This window comes from Podarcis filfolensis, assembly GCF_964270895.1.
Source record: "Podarcis filfolensis genome assembly, chromosome: 3".
Lineage (NCBI taxonomy): Eukaryota > Metazoa > Chordata > Lepidosauria > Squamata > Lacertidae > Podarcis > Podarcis filfolensis.
This window is the reverse complement of record NC_139606.1, coordinates 22,079,209-22,105,087: the sequence shown is the minus strand read 5'-3', so window position 1 is coordinate 22,105,087 and position 25,879 is coordinate 22,079,209. Positions and strand designations below refer to the sequence as shown.

Genomic DNA, 25,879 nt, shown 5'->3' with positions numbered 1-25,879 from the left:
GTTAGGCATTGCTATATTTCTCTAATGTCCTGAGACATAGGTTCTCAAAGGGCCAAGCCCCCGCTGTGTGCGAATGTGATAAGGTGACGCCGGAGTCGCTCCAGCACATTATGTTCACTTGCCCCTTGTTTAATGTGCCATGGGCAAATTTGTTGGGATCAATCATACAGAAACTAGAGGGTACCCCACCAAAATTCCACCTTGCCCAAATCTTGCAGGACAAGGATACCCACACGACCCTGAAGGTGGCTAGGTTCCTAGTTGCTGTCCTTTCCCAAAAGCGACGCCAAGGAGCTCTACAAGCTAATTAAGGCGTAGCATGCCTTTCCATTTTATAGTATTTTATTGTTATAGTGGTGTTTTAGCGATCGTTTTTTTTTTCTCCTTACGGCACAAACTGTTATTTATGTGTTGTTTTTACCTGTATGGGCCTATGGCCGTAATAAATGATATTCATTGCTATATTTCTGTAGATGGAAGAGGGGAGGTAACGCCATCACCTGCTCCAAATATTGAAGGGTAGTCCGGTAAAGGATTCCGGGGGGCATGGCCCTGTCCGAAGCCTAGGGAGGTGAGGGCCTAAGGCACGCCCTCTATCGGTGACCCCGGGAGAGTTCCTAGTTGATGTGCATCAGCAGGACTCCCTGTACTGGTGGTTAACCCTTCCCGGACTTCAAGCAGATGGGCTGAAGTCGGATAGGACCAACGCCTAAGCCAATACCGCTCATCACCTGAATGAATGAATGGATTTATTAATACGGTCACAGACCAGCGTCAACACACACAATATCACAGATCATAAAAATATATATCAGAAATACAAAAGACAATATGAATATAACAAGGATTTAAATATAAAAATTAAAATTAATTATTAGCGTGCCCCCTGTAAATAACATTTAGGGTTTTAGTCACTATGGAATACCACTTGCTTCCTGCGATTGATTGCAGACGCACAGAATTTAGCTACATTTAATGTAGTCTTGGGATTCTTGTCCTCTAGCAGTAGTTTTAAACTATGGTGTTCCGATTCTTTCCTGGACTTTTGCAAAACAGGTGTAATAAAAGTCAAACTTATATCCTCATAGAAACGACAACGTAATAGTACATGTGAAGCAGTTTCAACTTCCAACGAGCCACAAGGGCAGACCTGTGCTGTGTATGGTTTATCCTCAAATCTGCCCTGAAGTAAGGCAGAAGGAAGAACGTTGAATCTGGCGAGGGTAAAAGACCGTCTGTATTTGGGTACCTGAAGAGCTGACAGATAGTTAGCTGGAGAGAAACCTCTCCCATGGTCCCTTATTGCTGGATGTTTAATCATTTCGCTCATGTGGCATTGTAATTCTACGTCCCAGATACGCTGGCGAATTGTAGTCCTAGCTTTCTCGAAGCCTGTCGCTATCAGGGTCTGCTGTGGGATCCCCAAGCCTTTAAGCTTTTCCAGCAGTGTAGCTTTCCATTTGGATTGGTAGGTATCTAGTTAGGTTAAAGGTGCCAGCCCAACCGGGAAGAAAATAAGCTTTAGCCAATAGTGGATCTTCAATATCCATATCCGAGTTTAATGCTCATCACCTGTAACCAATAAAGTTGTGGCCTTTTTTAACCCATTAAACTTAATAATTGTGTCATGAGTCATTATTTCCACCGGGGGGGGGGGCAGGAACTTGCCACGCAACCCTTCAGCCTCCCTAAATGGCGACTGAGGCCATTTGTACGAGGCAGCAGCCTCCCACCCACCCAAGAGCTGACTCCTTACATGGAATATTTCAAAGGCACAATTGGTAGCCTTCCAGAATAACAAGCAGGTGTTTAGTATTTGTTCCTCCCGCCCATTGTGTTCCTTTCCTTCAGGGAGATGCATCACCTCTTGCTGTTCTGTTTATGCAGTTCTTGACACAATGAGGTTCCGATCTTTGGCCTCTTTGTTGCTGAAATACTATTAATAATCACGATACGTCTCCTTTAAAGCCTGTGTTTACGGTGGGAGGGAAGCTAGTCACTCTGTTAGACTAACAAAGGAAACAACCTTTTCAAAATCTTAGGAAATTAATTATGGCCTTCAGTTTTATTGAAATACAGGGCTGTTTTACAGCATGCTGTTATAAACAGCTGTGTGTACTTTTTTCTTCTTCTTTATGCATATTTGCAGTTTTCCTACTTAGTTATTAATGCTTGGAGGAATAGACACAGAGCAGAGGGACGTGTAGAAGGAATCGAAAACTTTAATTCTGTATATATTCTCATGTAAAATAAAGCAGCTTCGACAAGAGGTTGCACTCTGAGGAAAAAATGCCAGCTAACTTTAAAATTACAACTTGAGGCTGCCAACCTAAACATACTTAGCTGAGAAGTAAGCCTCACTAAACTCAGCGAGACTTACCTCTGAGGAGACACGTATAAGATAATGCTGTAAGTGATGTTTTTATTGGAAGATTGTTCTTTCTTACTTTTGCAGGCCAGATTCATCCCTCCTCCCCGTCAAGTTGGGTAGAAGAAACATTCTATTCCAGCGTGACTCATAAACTCATAGCTGGAACATTTTTTTTTTTAATTATTTACAATTTTGTTGTACAGTACATGTTGCTGGAATCCTTATTGTTCTTCTATATTACATTAAAAAAACAGATTTCAGAAAGCAGGGCAATATCCACCATCAGCAATGGTTCTGGGAATCTGGAACTGTACATATTGGTTCAAACTATATCACCAAACGCTTAATAGCCTTTGGGATGAGCCATTAATTGCCCTCACTTTCTATTCCCCATTTTTAAATACTTTCTACAGCATAGCGTGTTTAAAAGTTAATAACTGGGAAAGTAGATGAGGTCCGTCTGGAGGCCTCGTGCGGCAAACATTTTGTAAAGTGACTTAAATGTGGCCCCCCCTCTTGCATTTTGGTACCCAGAAGACCTCATGTGGGAAGAGGTTAGGGGACTCAATCCTTCACACGCATCCATCACTTATTATCCCTAGTTTGCACAAATCAGGACACATCTGCCTCTGAGATGACACATTATCAATAGCTGCTGAGGTCGTGAGACATCTTTATTAGAATTAAATATTTAAAATACTGCTTCCATGCTCATTAGTTAGTGACTCAAGCCAGCCAGGCGCCAAGACATTCAGACACCAGGCTGATGCTCAGTCCTTAGCTAATTGCATCCAAAAGCAAGCTGTTTCAATGGGCTTCATGTCATATAACACAAGAGAGGGATGTGGGTCTGTCTTTATCTCATCATGCCACAGTGGGGAAGAAAGCCCCAACAGAGGACGACAGAGAAAGGCCATCGGTCTTCACATTGATTTCATTTTGTTTGTGTCACTGCCATAACATCGCTTAATTGCAACTTTCAGATGTTGCAAGTGCAGCCTTTCAGCATCGGGAAACAACTCTAGTCGGATCCTTTTCATCCTCATGGAGATGGTAACAAAAGCTGGAGTTGTGTGAGGGGGTTATTTGTAACTTGTGTGTGCCAAGCTCACACTTAGCATAGACAAAAATGCCAAGATCTTGCCTGCTTTTGTTCTAGATAGTACTGTATTTTTTCATGTATAAGATGCCCCCATATATAAGACAACCCCTATTTTTGAACTCAAAATATTTATTAAGTTGTTGAGCTTTGCTCATCTGCCCACCCACTTGCCGCCAATCACACATTCGCTATCCGTGTATAAGACCATCCCCAATTTTTTAGCAACGAACATATTATACAGTGGTACCTCGGGTTAAGAACTTAATTTGTTCCAGAGGTCCGTTCTTAACCTGAAACTGTTCTTAACCTGAGGTACCACTTCAGCTAATGGGGCCTCCCGCCGCTGTGCGATTTCTGTTCTCATCCTGAAGCAAAGTTCTTAACCTGAGGTACTATTTCTGGATTAGCGGAGTCTGTAACCTGAAGCGTCTGTAACCCAAGGTACCACTGTACATGAAAAAAATACAGTATTTAATGAAAAGAAAAAGCTTTTGAACAAGGTATCCCACATTATTTCATATTTCTCCTATTTTCCCCAGAACTACTTCTGGAAGGAAGCATATTTCAGCTTCTACCACCAGCCAGGACACCAAAGGCTACTGAAAAGCTGGCTTTCCTGGTTTTTCCTAGGAAGAACATCATAGCAAGGGGAGCTTGCCCATCTCTTGGCCAGGGATGGAGCAGAAGCTGCTTCATTGCTTGCTTTCCTTTTCTCTTCCCAGTGTGGTGTAGTGGTTAAGAGCGGTAGTCTCGTAATCTGGGGAACCGGGTTCGCGTCTCTGCTCCTCCACATGCAGCTGCTGGGTGACCTTGGGCCAGTCATACTTCTTTGAAGTCTCTCAGCCCCACTCACCTGACAGAGTGTTTGTTGTGGGGGAGGAAGGGAAAGGAGAATGTTAGCTGCTTTGAGACTCCTTAAAGGGAGTGAAAGGCGGGATATCAAATCCAAACTCTTCTTCTTCTCTTCTTCTTCCTTCCTTTGTATTGTGATTATTAGATTTTGAACGGTCTTCTCTTTTAATATGCACTTCTAAAAGCAAGGGTAGAGCATCTGTTTTGCCTGTGGGAGGTTCCAGGATCAGTCCCCAGCATGTCCATGAAAGGCAGAGAGAGATGCCAGTCACTGTGACAATAGTGACGAAGATGGACCAGTTGCCTGACTCAGGGTAAGCGAGTTTCCTATGTTTCAGTGCTGTTGACTTGCAAGTCTTTCCAGATTATTATGATGGTGAATTAGGTTTCTTACCTGCCCTTCACCACAAGCTTCCAGGGCAGGGCAGGGATATGCAAAAATACATTATTGAAATCAGTTACTACTAAATGCCTCCCCCCTTTCACTTCATGTGTTCCAGCATCAGCCTTGATCACTTTGCTTGCTCTGCCTTCATTTCAGCTCGGTGCAATCAGCTGCTATTATTTTACTTATTTTGTTGTTTAGAGTGTTAGTTCTTTCAAAATCTGATTTACTTATATACAACAGTACGAGCTATTATTTAGGGAACAGTGGCAGCTTAATGAATAAATAAAAGCTTTTGTGGTTGTTAGCAGTGTTTTAAGTTGCTATCATTTAGATTCTAACAGTGTGGTAGCAATTCCACCATAAGAATAGCTTCTGCATGAAAGAAAACTATCCCTGGCTTCTTAAAGAGTGATCTCTTGTAGATCATTTGTAAATGGTCAATCAAGATCTCTTCTCTATATGCTTTTTGTCCCATATAGCTCAAATCCCACCTAATCAGGAAATTCAGGACAAGCAAGGAGCTGCCCAACAGTGGCCACAACAAGATTAAATGTTGCTTCAGTACTAACTGGGCTTCAACTGTGCAGCTTTATAGATGCGTCAATGTCCCATCCTTTCCTGAACTGTCATTAGGGTCTTGAGTAAGAGTGCATGTCTAGTCAGGCATCTTTCTCTTGAGTAGGGCTCAGGAAGAATCAACTGCACCACTGGCTCTAGGCTGGCTCTAGGCTTCCATTGGATACTCTGGACCCAAGATCACTCTGGGGGGATCTTGCTTGATCAGAAATGAATGGACGAGACCACTCAGGGTATAACGCTTCATTTAAAACTGCACCCTTATTGAGCCGAGGCACCAGGAAGGTGGTGGTGTCATGGATTTAGACTTTGTTAGTGTTATCAACTTACTGTTCCTGTCTTTAAGAAGATGTGGGCTGCCACTATGCCATCCATGTTCAGTTCAAAAAAAGCATACAGCTATAAAGGTTTTTGATAGTGGGTTTGGTTTTAGTTTGGTACCAAAGATTCAAGAGAATCTTTGAGTTAATTTTCTATTTCTATGAAGAAACATACACTTCTAATACTTCATATATCAAAATATGAAACATATAGCCTAATTTAGCTATAGTTCAAAAAGGACAGCACACTCCACTCTCTTGTGTAAGATGCTACCAGCCACTTAGGTACAGACAAGATACCTTTAGATGACAGAAAGCTAATATGTTCAGACTTCAGAGCATATTTATACAGTGTCTGTGAATCTTATCATGTAAAGATAATCTCACTGTCCCACATATCTGGCTCACAGTCTTAACCATCTCTTTGTTAAGCTCACAAATGAACCATCTCATTTTTTCTTGACATTCCCAAGCGATTGAAATATACAAAAGGCTTACACCTACTCTCTAAATTAGTACCCTTAAACATTCCCAAAATGTTAACATAAGCAGGAAGCATATATATATATTTCTTCCAGACAAGGTAAGCTCTAAATACACTTTTGATAAGTCTTATAAAACCAATACACCAACTTTTGGGACATATTTATCACGACACATCAAATCACCTTATCCTGTTTTCATATTCCTTTACCCAAAATTCACTGACCATTAACTGAGGAGCTTCAATTAATGAGCAAAGCTGTAAACACGCCTTTGACCTTGAGTGATGGACTTCCCATCCAACACATATGGGGCACTGCTCCATAAGTACAATTTAACAAAGCAAAACAGAAAACCTTCCAGGTTGTCTTACTAATTTATTTATTTTTCCTATCTCTTCCAGTGGGATCAGGAAGGAGATCAACAGTTTAAATGAACATGACAGGGAAGCCTTGCAGGAGACATCTCCCCAGGACTTAGAATTCCAAATGCATTCATTTGTTGCTTCATTCATTAAGTGGTGATTTTGAGGTAATTTATAAAAAACATAATGATATATAAAAGTCAAGCAACATAATAACAGATTGCAGTGTCCAGTATGCCAGGGCCCTGGAAAGTTGCCCAGAATGACCAGTATGGTAGCATTTAACTCCAAAAAGGGGAAGGGGAGGACATCAAACACAAGATTAATTAAAAGGAAACTGAGCCAAGAGGATGAAATCTTTCCAAGTCACTTGGAGGCTATTTACAATCATGATAATAAAAACTCAGCTAGAACGTATTCCACAGATTAGGAAACTCACCCAGCAAATCCAGGAGGATGCTAGTGTGGTTAATGAGCATAGTCAAGAAGGCTATAAAAGGCAAGAACGTTAGTGATTGGGTCATAAACAAATGTTAATAAGTAAAACAAACAGCAGTCCTGGGATTAAGAGGATCAGCTGATAACTGGTTAGACAATGAGAAGCCAAGAGTAGGAGAAAATGGGAAGTTCTCAGAAGAGAAGACAGGAAGGTGATGTCCAAGGAGCTGCACTACCAGGACTCAACAGTAGTCAAAGGGGAGGGGCAGAGTCCCTGAGGAAGGGTTCTAGGTGCCAGATAACATAGAATTGTAGCGTGGGAAGGGACCACATCTAGTCCAACTCTCTGCAATGATGGAATATTTTGCCCAATTTGGGGCTGGAAACCACACCCTGAGATTAAGAGTCTTGTGTTCCACCAGCTGAGCTATCCATGGGAGTATGTCTGAATCTGCAGCACAGCAAGCTCCTCCGTGCCCTTCCATCAAAGGCTAGGTTGACGACAGGCCAACGAATGGTTGGGGAGTCAACATAAAGATTAGCTATTTTTTTTTTAAAAAAAATTATTTATAAAATTTTCAAATTTAACAATAAATAATAATAAAAAAACCATTCCATTTGAATTATACATCCAAATCTAGTCTTTCCACTTTCAGACTTCCTTCAGTCTATCTGGAAATTTTCATGTTTTCACAGTTATTCACATTTCTTGCATCTATATTGTTTTGCTTTTTTAACCAAATTAATCTTAACAATTATTATAAAACAATATTTCTTTCCATTATTATCACAGAGCTTCTTGAAAACCTACAAACGTTAATTGACTTTCAGATATATTCTTGATATACTCTGTAAATTTATTCCAGTCCTTGGTAAATCTCTGGTCTCGCCGGTTCCAAATTCTCCCCGTTAGCTTTTCTAATTCTGCGTATTCCATCAACTTCATTCTCCATTCTTCTTTCGTCGGGATTTCTTCCTGTTTCCATTTTTGTGCCACCAAAATTCTTGCCGCTGTTACTGCATATTTTTTTATAAGATTAGCTGTTTATTTATTTCAGCCACAGGCGTTCATTGGCTTTGATGAGGCTTAACACCCTGACATTAGCCACCAAGAGACATAAATAAGCCCCATTGATTTTAGTACAACTTCCAAATTAGCATGCTTCAATGCACTGCCTGACTATATATGAATGGGAGCTACGGCAATGACATTGCTAAGCAGCCTGTTTTCTGCTACGCAAATAATTAACACACATGTCAGGGCCAGGAGCCTCTTCCTACAGCCACTGACCTTAGTATGCAGGGCCGTTCCATTATTAATGCCTTTTCTGCCAAGCCAAACTTTATGGTCGCAATAAATGTATTTGATGGAAGCAGTCAAACAGTTCAATCAGGGTCTATCTCCTCGGTCTCCCTGCTCCACTTTCTAAGACATATAGATTCCCATCCTCCCAATTTTAAGCATGTTAATTTCTCTGGAACTAATTTTTAATGGCACTATTTGCTTGAAATACGTGGCATAGATAACTTTACCTTCTATGGAGATGAAGCAGAATCCTAATAAATTCCATATATCAACAGCGAACATTGAGACACTAGTGGCGAGGTGAATTGGAAGCCTTATTTTTACAGAGCCATGTTACCATTGATTTATTCTTTGCTTTGGGCATGTCTCCTGGGCTATTTCCATTTGAATTCTATTTTCAGTAAACAAGATACTTATAAAACATAACACAGGTGAGCAAACTGGGAACATTTCTTTCAGTGGATCCTGTTTCCTGTGATGTGCCTGGAATTACCTAGTGATACACATCTTTGGGCAAGAAAAAGACTAACACCAGTCAAATAAGTTATTTTTATTTTATTTATTAATGCTCACTAATGAATCAAAACCTAGACGTGCTACACTGCAGGGTTCAAAACATTTGCTCAACACCAAGGGATCTTGCAACCTGTCTTACGCAGCAGCCTAAATATTTGTTTGTGCATCCATGTATTAAGAAGCCAAGAGGCAAACTTACTACAAGTGGGGTTCAATGGTTTCTGTACAAGTCTGAATGGTGAAAGGCAAAGATGATACCAAAATACACACACACGCACCACACCCAGAGGTGAATTTAGAGCAGTGCGACTGGTTCCACCACACCGAGTGCCGAGTCTAGGGGGCGCTGCAGGGTGTTGCAACTATGACATAGTGAAAGATCAGAATGGAAGGTGAGAGGGCGCAGAAATGTGGGTCGTCGCTGAAATGTGAAAGGCCAAAGTCCGTCCCTGCCACACTATACCACCCCTTTGCAAAAAGTCCCTATTGTACATCATATATAGAACGGCAGTTGTTTTAAAAAGGGGCAGGGGGTAGAAGAACATATAGATGCCCGCCTCCATAAGCCCTGACACTTTTAAGGTGCTGGTAATCTGGTCCCTAAGAATTTAAGAATTGCCTTACTGAGTCAAACTATCCTGCAAACTGGGTTCTAACAAAGCAGCATAGGCTTATTGACTGCTTGGAGATATTCCATCTCAGGTGGGAAGAGAACAGCATCAGCTGTTGATAGCAGAAGACAGGTCACCTGTCCAAATATTTTCCTCCTCGGTTTAATTAGTTGATTATTAAAATGACTGATGTGGGGGGAAGAGAACCGAGATGCAGCTTCTGACTGTGGTAGTACAAGTGCCTGGTCTTTTCTCTTCCCAGCAAAACTTGCCAGTGTCCAAACCTAACACAGTTCTACATTGACACACATGAGAATATCTCTGTGTGAGTTCTGAGGGACTCCTGGAGAGTGTCTATACCCTGCTGTATCCGACTCCTGACTGCTGAGTAGGTTCATATTAAACCCAAGAACCGAACCAAATTTCTCTCCCATCCCTACTGCTGAGTGACTGAGTGTCAGGATGCTGCCAGTGGCTCCTGGCTGGTTGCCCAGGAATTATAAAGACAAGGAAAAGTTTCTTACAGCCTTTTTTAAATTTAAGTCTTTACAGAGAGAGGCTATAGAACCCAGCCTCTTGGATAACGGCGTTGTCCTGAGTGAATCTCCACCCTCCCCTGTCTCTTCCTCATTCGTCATCATCATTATCTCCTCTACGGGTGCCGCTATGTGCCCTCTGCCTTTGAGCTCTTTGCTCTCCTACTTTTAAGGCTCGCCGGGTTCTGGGAGATGGAGGGTCTGGAATGCTTTCTAATGATGTGTCAGCCAGGTGTTGCTCTGGCTCTCCCATGATTTCCCAACTCCCCCCCTCATCTGCCTGTGAACTACAACCTCCCTCAAACCTCTGTTGTAATTCTATACTGCCTTCCTCTTCCTCCTCCCTGGAAGGGTCAGGATGGGAAGGTGGTCTCCACCATTTCGCCTCTGCCCAGTCCCAGACGCTGAGTGAGAAGTGATATTTTTAAAAGAAAGTTAAAAGAAACAATTTATAGCTGAAGCTCAGGTGCCAAACAGTATTTTAAGAATCTGTAGAAGATGGATACCTGTTTCCCCTTATTCATTTATCACTGTTATTTATACCCCACCTTTCAGGATACATATCCTTTCAAGGAGGTTTTACAAGTTACATGAAACTTTGAACAAACCGCCATAAACAATAAGAACATTTGAAAAGTCCCCGGGATTTTCCCCTCAGGACAGTTGATGGGAGAAGCTATGGGAGTTTATCTGCAGCAGGCCCCAAGACGGTCTTTGCCTCCCTTCCTCTGCTGGAATCTGACCTAAAGGCTGCTGTCCATTAGAATATAAAATAATGAGCTAAAGAGACAAGTAATCTGACCAGGTTTAAGGCAGGAATCTTGATCCAGAAAGTCTTGCTGCCTTCCCTTCAAAAACAGCCTTTAAGACCAAAAAGCTGACCGCTTTTGGCAACCTGCATCACTGAGTGCTGTCGTCATGATAAACCGCCTTTGCATCCATCATACATTTTGTATCAATGACCTTAGTAAACAACTTCTGCAGGTATTGCATCTCCCATAAATAGATTGCTCCCAGTTTATGGGATACCTTCAGATCTCAATGACACAACATTTTTTTCATTGATAGAGAACATAAAGAGCTGCTGATGTACGGGATATTATAGAGCCTGGCTACTTGCATGTTTGGATTTATCGATGAACTCCTCCCTCCCTAAAAAAAAAAAAAAAAATCCCAGCCGTTCAAAACTCAGTAACAGCGGCTCAGGTGATAATCTAAATGCCAGTTTTATACTTACTTGCTGCAGTTGCAAATGATTCCTTTGTTGCGTTTCCTCAGTGTGGTGCAGATATATGACAGAAAATTGATTTAGGCAGGTATTTATTGATTTACTTTCTAGCAAGAAAAAATGTACATTAACATGAATGCACTCGGGTTCTCCTCCTCTTCCCATTTCTTGTTGAATTCCCTTCTGATATGGCCATTCCCTTAAGGAAATAACATGTTCCAGTCTGGGATTCCAGTTCTTCTCCCATGACTTTGGCATGTGGTACCCAGGCAGAGGAAGTCAGGAGAACGAAAGTGTGTGTGTGGGGATTTGGTTCAGTTTGCATTTTAATGTAAAACTACATGGCATCATGGTTCTCAGGGAAGGGACTTCCTGTGATGTGACATGACACCAGCTGTCAAACAGTTTGTTGTGAGGTGCTCACTTTCTACTACAGTGGTACCTCGGGTTACATACGCTTCAGGTTACATACGCTTCAGGTTACAGACTCCGCTAACCCAGAAATAGTACCTCGGGTTAAGAACTTTGCTTCAGGATGAGAACAGAAATTGTGCTCCGGCGGCGCGGCGGCAGCAGGAGGCCCCATTAGCTAAAGTGGTGCTTCAGGTTAAGAACAGTTTCAGGTTAAGTACGGACCTCCGGAACGAATTAAGTACTTAACCCGAGGTACCACTGTACTTACTTAGCATTGACCAAAACAAATGCATGTATATTGAAATGCAGCTCTCTTTCCAGATCTGCGCTTCTTCACCCAAATAATGCATACACATATATTCGTATATTATGGGTGTGTGTATAAATATTAGTGAAAACAAACATAAACATGCATAACATTATAGGAAACTGCTTGTTAAAAATGTATATAAAGCAAAGTTGCATACAAAAAATGGTATACTGAATATGCGTGGAAATGCTGGTGAATTTTCATGGGGTCTTTGTAAATAAATAAATCTGTAAACTGATGCTCAAATATGGAGAACTGAATGTAAGATAGTAAAAATGAGGTACCAAGAGAAAGTGAAATTGACAGATCCATTCATCCCTAGTAAGGATGATGTATAAATGGGTTACTATACACCTATAGTAATTGCATGTTTAGATGAGCTAAGACTAGTGCCACTTACTAAAGGAGCTGAAAACTGTATGAGTGACAGTTCGTATTCTGAAAAATCACCCTGAATGAATTTTTCATTTGTTCCCTCCCTCCCCTTGTTGACAATCATGTTCATAAACTAAGTGGAAGGATAACCAGCAATTACTGGTTGATGTGAGGATGTAAGGCTAAGAGGAAATAAGAAGCATCCGACTGCACTGGTCTGACTGCACTGGCTACCAATTAGTTTCTGGGCCCTATTTTGACCTGTAAAGCCTTAAATGTCTCAGGACAGCAATACCTCAAGGACAGCTTCTTCCCATATGAACCTACCTGGACCCTGAGATCATCTTCTGAGGTCCTTCTTCGTGCGCCTCCTCCTTGAGAGGTCCAGAGGGTGGCAACATGTGAACAGGCCTTTCTTTGCCATGGCTGCCCTTCTGTGGAATGCCTGGCGCCTTTAATATGTACCTTTACGAGCCAGGCAAAAACGGTCCTCTTTAACTAGGCCTTTGGTTGATTGACATCCAATGCCCTTTTAAAATGTGTTTATTTTTGCGGAGGGAGGCGTTATTATTGTTTTTATTTTTATTATGTATTTTGTGTTTTTATATTGTGATCTTATCCTGTGAACTGCCCTGAAGTCTGTGGGTATAGGGCGGTATAAAAGTTTAATTAACAACAACAACAACAACAATTTTACATGGTTGTAACCTGCCCTGGGACCTGCTAGTGAAGGATTATTATTATTATTATTATTATTATTATTATTATTATTATTTACATTGGAAGCTACGGAGGACCTTTATTGCTTTTTATTGAAATTTCCACAAAAAACAGAAAGCATAGAAAGAAGAAATAAACAAAGAGAGAGAGAGAAAAGATAACACTCTTATTAGTCAATGTTAAGTATCATCCACTTATTTACACGACGTTAACACACGTCTTGACCTCTCTCCTATCCTGTTACGGTTTTCTTACATTTTTTCTTCTCCTGCAGTTTCTAAATCTGTGATTTATGCATAACAAGGTTTATGTTAGACCTACTGTAGTTTTTAAATTGTTACAGTTACTCCATTCTTCAATAAACTTTGTTTCTTTTTGATGTCTAATTTTGTTTGTCATTCTTGCTAATTCTGCATATTCAAATAATTTTGTTTGCCAATCCATAATCGTGGGGTCTCCGCTGATTTCCAATTTTGAGCTATCAATATCCTGGCTGCCGTTGTCGCATACTGAAATAAATTCTGGTCTTCTCTTTTAATATCATCCCCAATTATTCCTAAGAGGAATGCCTCTGGTCTTTTTAAGAAGGTGTACCTAAAGATTTTTTTTAGTTCATTATATATGCGCTCCCAAAAATTTTTTTGGAGGATAATTAAATGAATAAACACGCAAGGGTTGACTTCTGGTTTTCCAGTGTTCAGCAATATAGGACGACACCGAAAAGAAGGATAGGACTACTTGTATATAAAGGAATAAATTTCATTTTACATATCTGTAAAAAGCTGAACATGGATTAAAAGCCATATAAGGAAACTTAGTAGTGTCAGTTGAGAGTAGTGTCAGTTGAGAGCTGGTGGTTGCTCGGTTGCGGAGGTCCTTGTGACACGCCCTTCATTGTGACACCTCCCTCTGCTGGCTCCTTGGTCACTAGGGCTCTAGAGGCACAGTGATCTCCTTTAGTTTGATTATTCAGCGAGTGAGAGAGAAAGTGGGTGGAGATGTAAGTAGACTTTCTCATCAGCATCTGCATTCTGTGCTGGTAATGCTTCACAGCAGTGCTTGGGAACGTTTAAAATAGGGAGGTCCTAAGGAGAAGCAGGACATTCCAGGATCACATCAGAAACTGGGAGAGCTTTTGTAAATCTGGGACTGTCACTGGGAAATGGGGGCACTTGGGGGGCCTGTTCCCTGGCCTTTGACACCAGAGAGTTGTATTTTCAAGACTCGCCCTGTTGACATCCAATGCCCTTTTAAAATGTGTTGGGGGGCATTATTGGGTTGTTGTTGTTTTATTATGTATTTTGTGTTTTTATATTGTGATCCTATCCTGTGAACTGACCTGAAACCTGTGGGTATAGAGTGGTATAAAAATTTAATTAATAATGACAACAATAATTTTAGATGGTTGCAACTTGCCCTGGGACCTACTGGTGAAGGAGGGTAATAAAATGAATGAACACGCAAGGGGTGATTTCTGGTTTTCCACTGTTCAGCAATATAGGATGACACTGAAAAGGAGAGGGCCGCTGTGGAGCTGCAATGAATCCTTGTGAATTGTCGAAGACACAGGGCCCTTTCCATAGCCTTTTGGTGTGTGGCAGTTGCACCAGAGAGGCAGATAGGTAGATTAGATAGCTAATGCTCAGTAGGTGCAGGAACAATGGAAGCTTGAATATAAAGGGATAAATTTCATTTTACATACTTGTAAAAAGCTGAACATGGATTAAAAGCCAGATAAGCAAACTTGGTAGTGTCAGTTGAGAGTAGTGTCAGTTGAGTGCTGGTGGTTGCTAGGTTACGGAGGTCCTTGTGACACGCCCTTCATTGTGACACCTCCCTCTGCTGGCTCCTTGGTCACTAGGAGAAAGTGGATGGAGATGTAAGTAGACTTTCTCAGCAGCATCTGCATTCTCTGCAGATAATGCTCCCGACAGTCTTAGGAAACATTGACAGCCTATACCCTTTTAAAATGTGGTTCTTTTTTGGGGGGTGGGGTGTTATTGGGTTGTTGTTTTTATTTTGAATATATGGTGGTTTTATATTTTGATTTTATATATGGTGGTTTTATATTTTGAGACCTCTGGGTATAGGGCGGTATATAAATTCAATCAATCAAACAATCAATAAAAATTAAGCATCACTAGTGACGGTGAAAAATAGGAGGTTTTAGTCTAGTGCAGGGATGGTCAGCCTTGGCCCTCCCAGTGAACTCCAGAACCCATCAGTCCCATTTGGCATGGTCTATGCCCAGAAAACATGGGTGCTGCAACCCAACAACATCTACAGGGCCACCTGACCTCTGGTCTAGTGCATAAACCCAAAGGACCTAGAATTCAGTTTATAATGGGGAAGTCCTAGGTATTTGAGACCACAGTAATATTAATGACACATCTTTTCATCAGCACGATCTGTGGAGTTAGCGGCTTATTCTAAGTCCAAAGACCACAGAATCAAAATACTAGGCAAGACACATCGTTCATGCCAAGGCTGCTTCGTAACTTACAATTATTGTGTGCACCTGTATTAGCCACACAAAAACGGTAACAAATATATGTTTTAAAATGTGCACTACAGATGTGGATACTCAGAAAGGAGGCCCCAAATCTCATCATGGTCCACCTTTGTTGGGAAAGAGTAATGTTTTTGAGGCTGTATCATGGGAAGTGTCCCACATGACAGGAAGGAAGTGACTGGTTCTCAGAGTCGTGTGCTATGTTAGAAACATGACCAGTAACTAATTCTATGGCTCCTGGTTAACAATCTAGTGTCCTTCTTTCTATATCCCTATAAATACAACTGATTAAAAACAATGGAATGCCCAGTATTGGGGCGGCTCATGTTGATTTAGGCCCTGAGGAACAGCATTTTACTCTGGAGCAGTTGAAGGAGTAATCTTTAACAACCTTGCAGGGTTTTCTTTCCTTCCTGAAGGAGAAAGGAGCTGATTAAGTTAAGTGATTGCCAAGTGTATTATAAGTTTAACAAAGCTCACATCATATTTCCCCCCTTACATGCCATACAGTAATTGTGCAAAATGCATGATTTTACTTTGGCAGCATTATTCAAACTTAATTACAGTGCTAAGAAGCAACCACAACTGAAAGAGAAAAAGCTACATTGCTCCAGAGATCAGCGTGGCATTTCTGGCTTAAAAAAACACAGTTCTTTTGTCAGGGAAATAAACTGTGTGGAAAGAACTTTTTTGCTGTATAGAAAGCACATTTAAAACAAACTTTAAACAGACACCTGAATAGATTTAAACAGCTACTTGGTCCGTAGCTTTTAAGATAACACTTCATTCATTGCCTTCCCATAGTTCAGTCCTCTATACACAATAGACACTAGACATTTTTTTAAGGACCTGGAAGTAGATTGTTCTCTTAAGTAAAAGAGATGTTAAATAAGGAAATGACAGAAGGCCACGCATTTCAGCAGTGGCATAGTTTGTTGCCAGCACCCGGGGCTGCATGGAGGGGGGTGGGAGGGAAATGGACATTCAACTGCCTAACAGCATCTGAGACAGACACCCAGGAGATGGCTGCTGATGAGAAAAGAAGAGTTGTTCCATTGTCTGCAGAGGTCACTACCTGGTTCACATGGAAAAGCTGTTTTCAACGGAGCCCAGCAATGGAAGTGAACAGCTGTACAGAGGCAGCACTGGGTGTTGAAATTTTGCCCCCCTAGCAAATTTGGGCCTGGGGCAACCATCTCTGCCACTAACCACTGCATTTCAGCCAGGTGGGTCAGCAAGGCACCAATGTTTGCTCCCTGGATTATTTTAGCAAGGACATGTATTTGAGAGAGGAAGAGGTTTAGCCTCTTTTTTTCAGCCTAAGGGATTTTGCCCCTTTGAAGCAACCTTCTGTGGACCACATCCCCATGGAGGGCAGGGTTAAAGGCAACAGCAGACTGAGCAATGGATGTGAATTTTACCTTTGTACATAGGTTACTTTCTACACCAGGGGTCGGCAAAGTTTTTGTGGCTTGGGCCAGTTCACGGTCCTGCAGACGCCGTGGTGGGCCGGAGTGTGTGTGTACGCACGCACGCACAAACTCTATTTCTGGCGCTCCTTTGGGTCGTCGGAGGTGTGCGCAGCTTCCCATTGGCTGCAGGAGCTTCCTGCAGCCAATGGGAAGCCGGCCAGCGTCATGAAAGGTGGTCCCTGCTCTGCTCTGTGCTGGTTTAGCGTGGCGCGAGGGAGCCAACCGAGTGGGTTGCAGGGGTTACTGAGCGGGCAGCATGGGCCCATGGGCTGGTTGAATGACCCCCATGGGCCGCTTTTGGCCCATGGGCCTTAGGTTGCTGACCCCTGTGCTACACACACTCGCACACCCCTCTCTTTGCCCCATCCAGACAAGAAAGAGGGATTACCGGAGGTCAAGGACACATTCCAGCCAGGCAAAAACGCCCAGAATGGGGAGCATTATTGGTTGGCTGGTGTAAGGGATTTGGAATTCAGCTGTGGAATTTTGTGTTTTTAGGTGTATTTTGAAGGAGCTAGATCTAGATCAAGTCATGCTTAGAGTAGATCTGTGGAAATGAAGGGATTTTTAGTTATAACTTAAGCCCCCTTGACTTCAGTGGGTCTACTTTAAATGCCAACTAAGTCTGGCCACAACTCAACAGCATTTCCTTAAGAAGAATGAAATGAGGTTCTTGAATGAAGAGCAGTCTTTTGACACATATGCTGCTGGACTATCCATTGATGATTTTTTAAAAAATCCTTTCCCAGGCACAAATCACTGTAGCTGTGTGCCCACAAACTGAGGCAACTGGTTTTGACAATCAGTGCCTCTGCATAAGTGCGGTCTGGTTGTAAGCACAAAGTCACTCTTTACTTGTTCCCCTGTGCAGTTTATCCCAATTGTGAGTTGCCACTCAACTGTAATTTGCATTGAAACAACAACTACTTCTAAAACTGGGTGTGAATGGGTGCTGGACTGCCCAGAACAGTGCATTTATTTGTTTCTGTTTCAGTTATTAGCTCTGGTACACCTGTGTATTATGGGGGGGGGGGGGCGGAGTTCAGGGCATTGTGATGCAATGTGTTTGCAAGTGTCCTGTGGCTCATCTGTTTAGCAGGGCTTTAGGGAACTGCTGTTAGAACAGCAGTTCAACATGATCCATTTAAGCAGCTCTAGAACTGGAAGGTGAGACCGATAGACTATCTGAAGATGTACAAATGGATCAGAGGGAAAGAGGGACACTTGCAAACAGAAGCATATCAGGACCAAATCCTTTGGGGATGTGAGATGGCGTGCGATCTACCTGGCCATTTAAAAGACACAGCTAACTCCTTCTTGACTTCTGCTAAATCATCACAAGCTCACTAGCTGTTCCTCAAAAGAGTGCTCAGCATTCCCTTAAGGTCAGTCAAATGGGAGCAAAATGCACTGTGACCCTCCCTCCAGCCTCTGTACTGGAGAAGTACAGAAAAAGGCACTTACCTGGTGTTGATAATGGAGTGCTCTGCACTTTACAAGTGCTGTGTGAATGATGAACAGCAACACCTAATGGAACAACAACTCCGTCAAAATAAACTTGCCCTTAAAATGTGCTGTGGGTGGCCATGGTGCAGAATGCAAAGGTAAGATTATCACTGGTGGGGGACACTTAAAATGTTGAGGAATGGCATCAAGCAAAATGATTTCTTTCTTGTGGTTGGTGCAGATGCAGCTTTGTGACTCTTCAGTTTTATCTTCATGCACCAGTGATGGGGAACCTGTGGCCCTTCAAATGTTGCCAGACTCCAGCTACCACTATCCCTGACCACAGATCCTCCCCCATCCCTGTCCTACATGCTAGGGGAAAATGCTAAACTATCATTTGTTTAGCCAGGACATACTTATATTCAATAAACTCCAAGGAAGTTTATTTTGATGGAAGGGCACAGGACTTACTTTTGCCCTTATAGAGGATGTTTCATGTGCTGTGATTTGTTTGGATTTTAGCAAGCTCAGGCATGGAGAGCTGTTGGAAATTACCTTTCCACCCTAAGTCGGTCTGGAACTGGTCCAGAGTATTTTCTTTCTCTCCAGGCTGCCTCTTAGTCAAATCCTTTCCACCAAAGGAGAATGAATAAGGCAACTTAATAAACAAGCTTGCACTCATCTGCTGGAAGGAGGGGGAAGAGTGAGCCAAGGATGCACATCTCAGTGGCAACGCAAGGGCTGAGAAGGATGCAGACATTGTCCATGATGAGGACCTAGTGTGAAAGCTGGAGCTATTAGCCTAGGAAAGGTCTAGAGGACACCGGGACACATGTCTGCCAGCTCCTCCTTCCCCAAGGAAGTCATTGTTTGTGGCTGAATCTTCTCCCTTTTCCTGAATAGGCCCTTTCTTACAAGGAAATATCTGTTTTCAGCCAAACAGTTTCTTCTATGGTGACTCTGGGCTTCCCAATGCTGCTGTCTTTGTGGTCCAAGAGTGGAGGTGGTGAAGGGAGAGAATCAGGGATCGAGCAGGGCTTGAGTTGGAGGGTTATGGGTAGGGTCCATGCAAGGTGTGCATTAGACAGGATGTGGCGATCACACAGGGTCCCCGGACGTTTGACGGTCTATTGATCCCTGTGCCACCACTATGATCACTTCCCCGCTGCCACCAACCCGTTTCTCTCGGGTACACACTGAGTCCAGACAGTTGTTAACATTAAAACAAATAATCAAGTTTATTTTATAAGCATGAACAAGTTTATGGTTTCAGTTAATTTTTCTTGTCAGTTTCTTATCCTTAGTTTCTATACCGGCCTATACCTTCCTAATAACTTCAAACTGATTATCCCAACTGTCTATCTGACTCCTAACAGTTTCTCTCACTCCCTCACAACACATTTTGACCAACCCACAGACTTATCCTCCCTCTTCCTTCTCCAACTCCCAACTGACTTCCGAACAGCTCCAACTCTAACTCCTCCCCTTGGGTTCCCACTGGCCAATCACTTTACACTCATTTAACCCTTTCCTTATGACCCACCTAGGAGGCAAACGCCACACAGGGCATTTCAGGCGGTCTTGGGAACAATTGTGGGTTCCTCCAGGTCCTCAGCTGGAGGGTGTTTTCTGCAATCTTCCTAGCCCTTTTCTTTCAAAAAGGTCTTCCTGGGGTCTCAGTTGGGTGGGATCTTGACAGACACATGGGAAGGGCCACATAGCTCAGTGGTGAAACTCATATTGTGCATGCAGGTTCAATCCCTGGCATTTTCAGGTAGCGCTGAGAAAGATCCCTGTACCCTAGAGAGTGCAGACCTGGGTTGCTGGATTCCAGTTCACATCAACTCCAGGCTGCACTGCTAATGGTCAGAATGATGGGAGTTATAGTTCAGTAGCATCTGGAAGTTCACCATCCTTGGTGTGAGACAATACTGAGTTAGATGAATTAGTGGTCTGATTTGGTAGAAGGCAGCATCCTGTGTAGCGCTGTTCAGACTACTTCTGTTGTGGTTTCAAATGCCTGTTCCGGTTTCAGTATCCCATTTGGAGATAAGGAATCTTGTTTTCTTATCTCAGCCATTAGCTCAAAAATCATTTTAAAAGTACTTTTATGATGAAAAACCACACGTAGATCATTACTTGTCATAACTGGTATCTGAAGAAGTGTTCATGCACACAAAAGTTCATACCAATAACAAACTTAGTTGGTCTCTAAAGTGCTACTGGAAGGGATTTTTTTATTATTTTGTCACACCTGGGTATCCCTCTCTTTTGTCAGACGTACAGATTTTGGAAAAACCAAAATCAGGCATGGATTCCCAGCACAGACGCAGCCTCTTAAAATAAAAGAAGAGAGAAATGCTAAGCAGCTGGAGTCACACTCAATTTATCAGAATACCCTGACTCATTTGTATTATGGCCTGCTTACTAATACATCCTGATTGATTCATTTCAGAATCGCAGTGCAGCTAATAAATGACATTACAAATCGTAACACATGACAAATCAATAAACCTTCTGCTATATTAAGATGCAAAAGGAAATCTTGACAAGACACAGCGCTAAATGCCCATCAGGCACAGCAGTTAATGCTGTAGTGCGGAACACTGACAGGGCCACCGATATAAAGGCTCTGCACTGTAGCTCCTGAAGAATTGCTCCCAGAATGGATGGAAATCTGACCCTCTCCGGCATATCTTAATGGACTTTTCAGCTTGTATAGGGCTAAAAACACAGAGCTCTGCATGTATTTTTACTCATTTTCCCCCATACCCTGCCCTCCAATGTCACCTTCCTCTCAGCGGGGTTCTGATAACAGAAGCAAACTTGGCTGCAAGGGGGACCCATTGGATTTTGTGATGGGCAGGCAGGGAGTGCTCCCCTGTGTGACCTTTGCGATCTTTCGATCAGCTGTCCTCGCCATATTTTGCCATTGTCGCATCTAGTATTGCTCTCAGCTCTCAAAGATCAAACATTAGAATTCCAGCACTGGGAGCAAGAATAACTTTCAGGAAGGCTGGATAAGGTTTTCTTGAAGCCTTCATTTGAAACCCTGCCAGTTTGTCTGAAATACAGTTGTTATTTTCCCTCCTCTTATGAATTTCTCTACACTCTCTGTATATTGGCACATCCAGGAATTGAAGGGACTATTTCAAAATATCCCTTAATGGGCGTGAGCTGAAAACGGAAACATTCCACCTCGCTGTCACTTCCCAGGATTTCTGGGTGGCTAATGTGATGGCAATCATGCTCAGAAGAGCCACCACCAAGGATGTTGCCCAGTGTGCCAAACCATGTGTTCAATGACCACTTGCTCTGTTTTGTGCTGTAAGAACTGCATGGCTGTTTCTATGATCCAGAGCAGATTTTATTGGGTTGTGGTGGGATGCCACCATAAGCTGGCCTTTGTGGAAGTACTTTGATCCCCTTGCCCCCGTGCCAGGTTCTTACTGATCTCCACAGCCCCTATGTTGTTATGGGCCACCATGTGGAGACCACTGTCAGTGCAGTCCCTGTGGCATTAATAATGTGCACTCCATTTCTAGGCAAAAGACACCAGATTAAACATTCTGAGCATGTCTGGCCCCTGCTGCCATGGTTTTCTAGCTGCCTGTTCTGCACGTAGACAAAAATCTATTGAAGTGCATATAGACTATATTACATCTCCTTGCTTGATGTAATTAGTTGAGTCTCTTTTGGTTTGAGAGAACTTTTTCCCTGGAACAAAATTGATTTTTAAGTTATCTGATTTGTATTGAATAGTGTATTCAAATCTCCTTTCCCAGAATCCACAGACCATCTTTCTGACCTGCATTGACTGAAAATATCTCAGAATAGTTTTTAAACCAAATGCACTTACTCTCAGCACAGTTTTCCTTCCTAGCAAAAGAATTTAATGCTTCTTGTTTGGGCTGGATTCTTTCTCAACACCCCCCTCCCCCCTGTTTCATTGTTTAAAGCCAGGTTCTCATTTTCTGAGATCTCTTGTCTCCAGGTTTGAATGTGGGGCGAAAAGACATAGCTGGGAATACAGATTAATGTATGTAAGCATTATTGAGTATTTATAGTGCAGATGTGCGGTTCTGCTTTCATAAAAGCAAAACCCACAGATGTTACGCTTCAACATGACAAGCCATTTTTATTCTGGTTAGGAAAAGATCTTCCGTTTAAAAGAAAAACGATGCCACAAAGGAGACGATGCTCTTGGGATTCAGCAACCACAGCAGCTTTCAGAAGCCCCCAAACTCTTCAATTCAAAGAAAAGCTAAGCTCCTTTCCTCCAGAAATAATCCTTTCTTTAGCAGGTGTGTGTGTAAAACATATGTCTCTGAATCCTCAGCTGGTGTAATTTCAAAGATGAAGTCAATAGAACAGTGTTGATTTAACTAGACTTGAGATACAGCCTACAGAATTTATGGGTAAGGAGTCCCATACACACAGCTATGGCTACAGCTGGGCTTCTCGACAGGTGCTTCAGTGCTTGAAGTGGGAGATGTGAGTGAGGCATGGATCAGAGAAGGGGGACTGCAGGTAGTTCAAGTTAAGCTACTAGCATCACAGCACAGAATTCTCTTGGTCCTGGGAATCAGGTGATACCAGAGAGCCAATCCTGTGCAGCTGGCTGCTTGGCATTGCCCAGTGAAAGGGTCTTCTTGGTGATGGTTCCCTCTTTGTGGAATTCCCTCCCTGGTGAGGCGCATCTTTCTCCCTCATTCTTAATGGGACCTCTCCTCTGTCAGTGGGTCCTCCCTGCAGAGTCAACACTCTAATTAGCCCTGAGCGTGTGAGAAAAGCTCCTAAATTATTGGTATAGGAACTCAAGAGTGGCTTGTAAGTGCCATGCGGTCTGAGCTACAGCAACCAGCTTAGACCTCCTTACACGCTGAGTTTCTCTGGTAGACTGGGGGGTTGTGGTGGATGGGAAGGACAAAGACTTGATGACCTAGTCCCTCCCAAGGTGAGCTAAGCCTGGCAGGACAGCTTTCTCTATGGTCTTAACCCTTTCAAGCATCAATTAGACAGGTATGTTGGTTATATGAGACTGATTATCCCCCCCCCAAAAAAGGAGCGTTTGAGAGAGATGGCATTGTGCAGGTGATCTGGGAGACAGTTCCCAGCATACAGAGCAGCGAGGAGGAAAGAGCAGAGACTTTTCAGGAAGGAGGAGAATATTGGATGGTGGTGGCTTATGGGTGAGGAGTTCAGAACCCTCCCCATGCCAGCTTGTCTCTCACTGCTTTCATTTGCCCTTTCTCTTGAGCTGAACTCATATATCAAGAGTATGCTTGGTTGGGAGAAAGTGCTAGCAGTGGGAGGATGAGCCATAGGCAGGCTCACTTCATGTAAACATCCCTTTTGCTGGTTTTCTCAACACCACAGTCTGTGCGATCAGGGCACGACCTGTATGCAAACATACGAGCCTGCCGACATCGCATCTCTTTTAGCCCCGAGGAGAAAGAGAAGGAAAACACAGCCCATAGACAGCAAAGGGACAAGTCTCTCTGTATTGTCATATGACATACTATACTTTCAGAGGATTTCTGCCTTTCTTCTTCAGTATGCACAGTATGGGTGTTCTGTACTTGGTAGAAATGGCACCTTGCCTGCTAGTTCCATGAGTGATTTCTTCTAGTGAGTCAGGAGCATGCTTCAAAATATTTGGCTTTGAAGTAACAGTGATATAAGGCTCCAGTATGCAGGAATCATTGGAGGAATTAACTTAACATATTTTAAAATATTTAAGGAAGTTTTTTATGTTTAATGTTTTATTATGTTTTTATATATGTTAGAAGCTGCTCAGAGTGGCTGGGACAACCCAGTCAGATGGGTGGGGTACAAATAACAGTAACAACAAAAACACTTTATGATGTAAACTTGAACTGTAGATTCTCCCGTAGTTACACTGTTAGGAATTTATATGCCAGTAGTGAATGGCTTTCTTCCTTTCTTTTCCAATACTGCTTTAATTGATAGATCAATTGCTTCCCCTCTCCCTGCCCGCAAGGCCAACCACACACAGAACTGGAAATCAGGGAGTTGAACCATTAAAAACATGGGGATGGTTCCAAATTGTTATTTATATTAATTTTTTTTAACAAACTCCCTGATTTGGTTTCTGTTTAGACATTTCAAACTGGTTTTGAACCATTTCAGAGACACTGCTTGCACACTGACATTATAAAACTCTTACTCTGCGATCCAAACTCCCCCCTTATGTAGGGGCTATGGGGGGTTTGGAATGAGTGGAGGCATCACTCTGCTCATGTCTGCTGGTTCAGCAAGCCTCCCACTGTCTGTTGAATTGGTGGATGAGTGGAAGATCCACCAGTGATGGGCCCGCCAGAACAGCCCAGTTGACAGCTGCAAAATGGAGTGCTCTGAGGATGGGCCAGGGCTGAGAGCCTGGGATCCACTGGATCCTATATTGCTGCTCTCAGGGATTGGGCCTGAAATGCCTCCCCCCTGGCAACCTTCCATTGTTGCCACAGAGAGTTAGGTAAGCTTGCCTTTAAATGCAAACCAAATCATGATTTCTCCGTTCCCTAGTTGTGATAAAGAGGGGTATTGTGGGTGTGCCTCTATCATTACAAGTTCATTGGTTCCCTCTATTTGCAGGTATCATGCTGGGATCATAAGTCAGCGTAATCCTTGAATGGTGGACAGTGGGAGTTTGCAGAGACGACTGCGGCCTGTCTTGTTTTCCAGCTGGTTTTTTTTACATCTTCTCATTGCACATCTTGGACACGATGGCGTGAAAACATAAGTAGCAATAGCCATCAGCTTAGATCACATTGAAAAACCTTTGTTAGACCTTCATAGGTAAATGGAGACTGCAAACCCAGCACCAGTGGACCTCTGAGGGTCAGAAAGAAAAAAGGGGATAGTGATCATACCATTCCTGTGAATTCTGAAGGCAACTAGCTGGCTGCTTCTGGAAATGGGATGCTGTACTTGACAGATTGTGGTCTTTTCCAGCAGGGGAATTCTCTCATTTCTATTTTCAATTTCAATGAAATTGAAAATTTCACCAGAGAAACCATGCCATTAGTTCCCTAGCAACCACCCACAGCCGACTTTCTGCTTCTGGGGTCATCAGAATGAGGTTTCCCACAGACCGAGACTCATTACCACAAAGGATAACATGGCCTTCTTTTACGCATTATTAACAACTGTATAAAAACAGAATGGTGCATCTAAAGGGTTTTTTAATATAAAGAAAATAATGATTAGACTACTATTCATCTTCCACTTGTAATCCACGCGCTGAATGTTTCAATGACAGAAACATAAACTTGTTATGCCCTTTGCTATGTCATCCATCCAAGTCTTGGGGACAAGAGGACAAGAGGACTTCATAGGATCTGTTTTCTGGACATTCACAGTCAACCAATACAGAAGTACTGTTCTTGGGGGACAGGGGGCGGGCGGGTGTGGGGGACTCCCTGGTCCTGAATGGGGTAACTGTGCCCCTGAAGGACCAGGTGCGCAGCCTGGGAGTCATTCTGGACTCACAGCTGTCCATGGAGGCACAGATTAATT

At 42.7% G+C, this 25,879-nt stretch overlaps 1 long non-coding RNA gene across 2 annotated transcripts in view; it reads left to right on the top strand.

Moving 5' to 3' along the window:
• Window positions 1–25,646, top strand: part of LOC310759881 — a 74,102-nt gene extending 48,456 nt beyond the window's left edge. The window contains exons 1-3 of one of the 2 annotated variants that reach the window (XR_014546606.1): window positions 14,773–14,789; window positions 15,485–15,544; window positions 24,956–25,646. This is a non-coding gene — a long non-coding RNA (uncharacterized lncRNA). Of the gene's footprint in view, window positions 1–14,772; window positions 14,790–15,484; window positions 15,545–24,955 lie in introns of those variants that run through there. The other variant, XR_014546605.1, reaches the window with a different exon arrangement.
• Window positions 25,647–25,879: the final 233 nt, after the last annotated feature.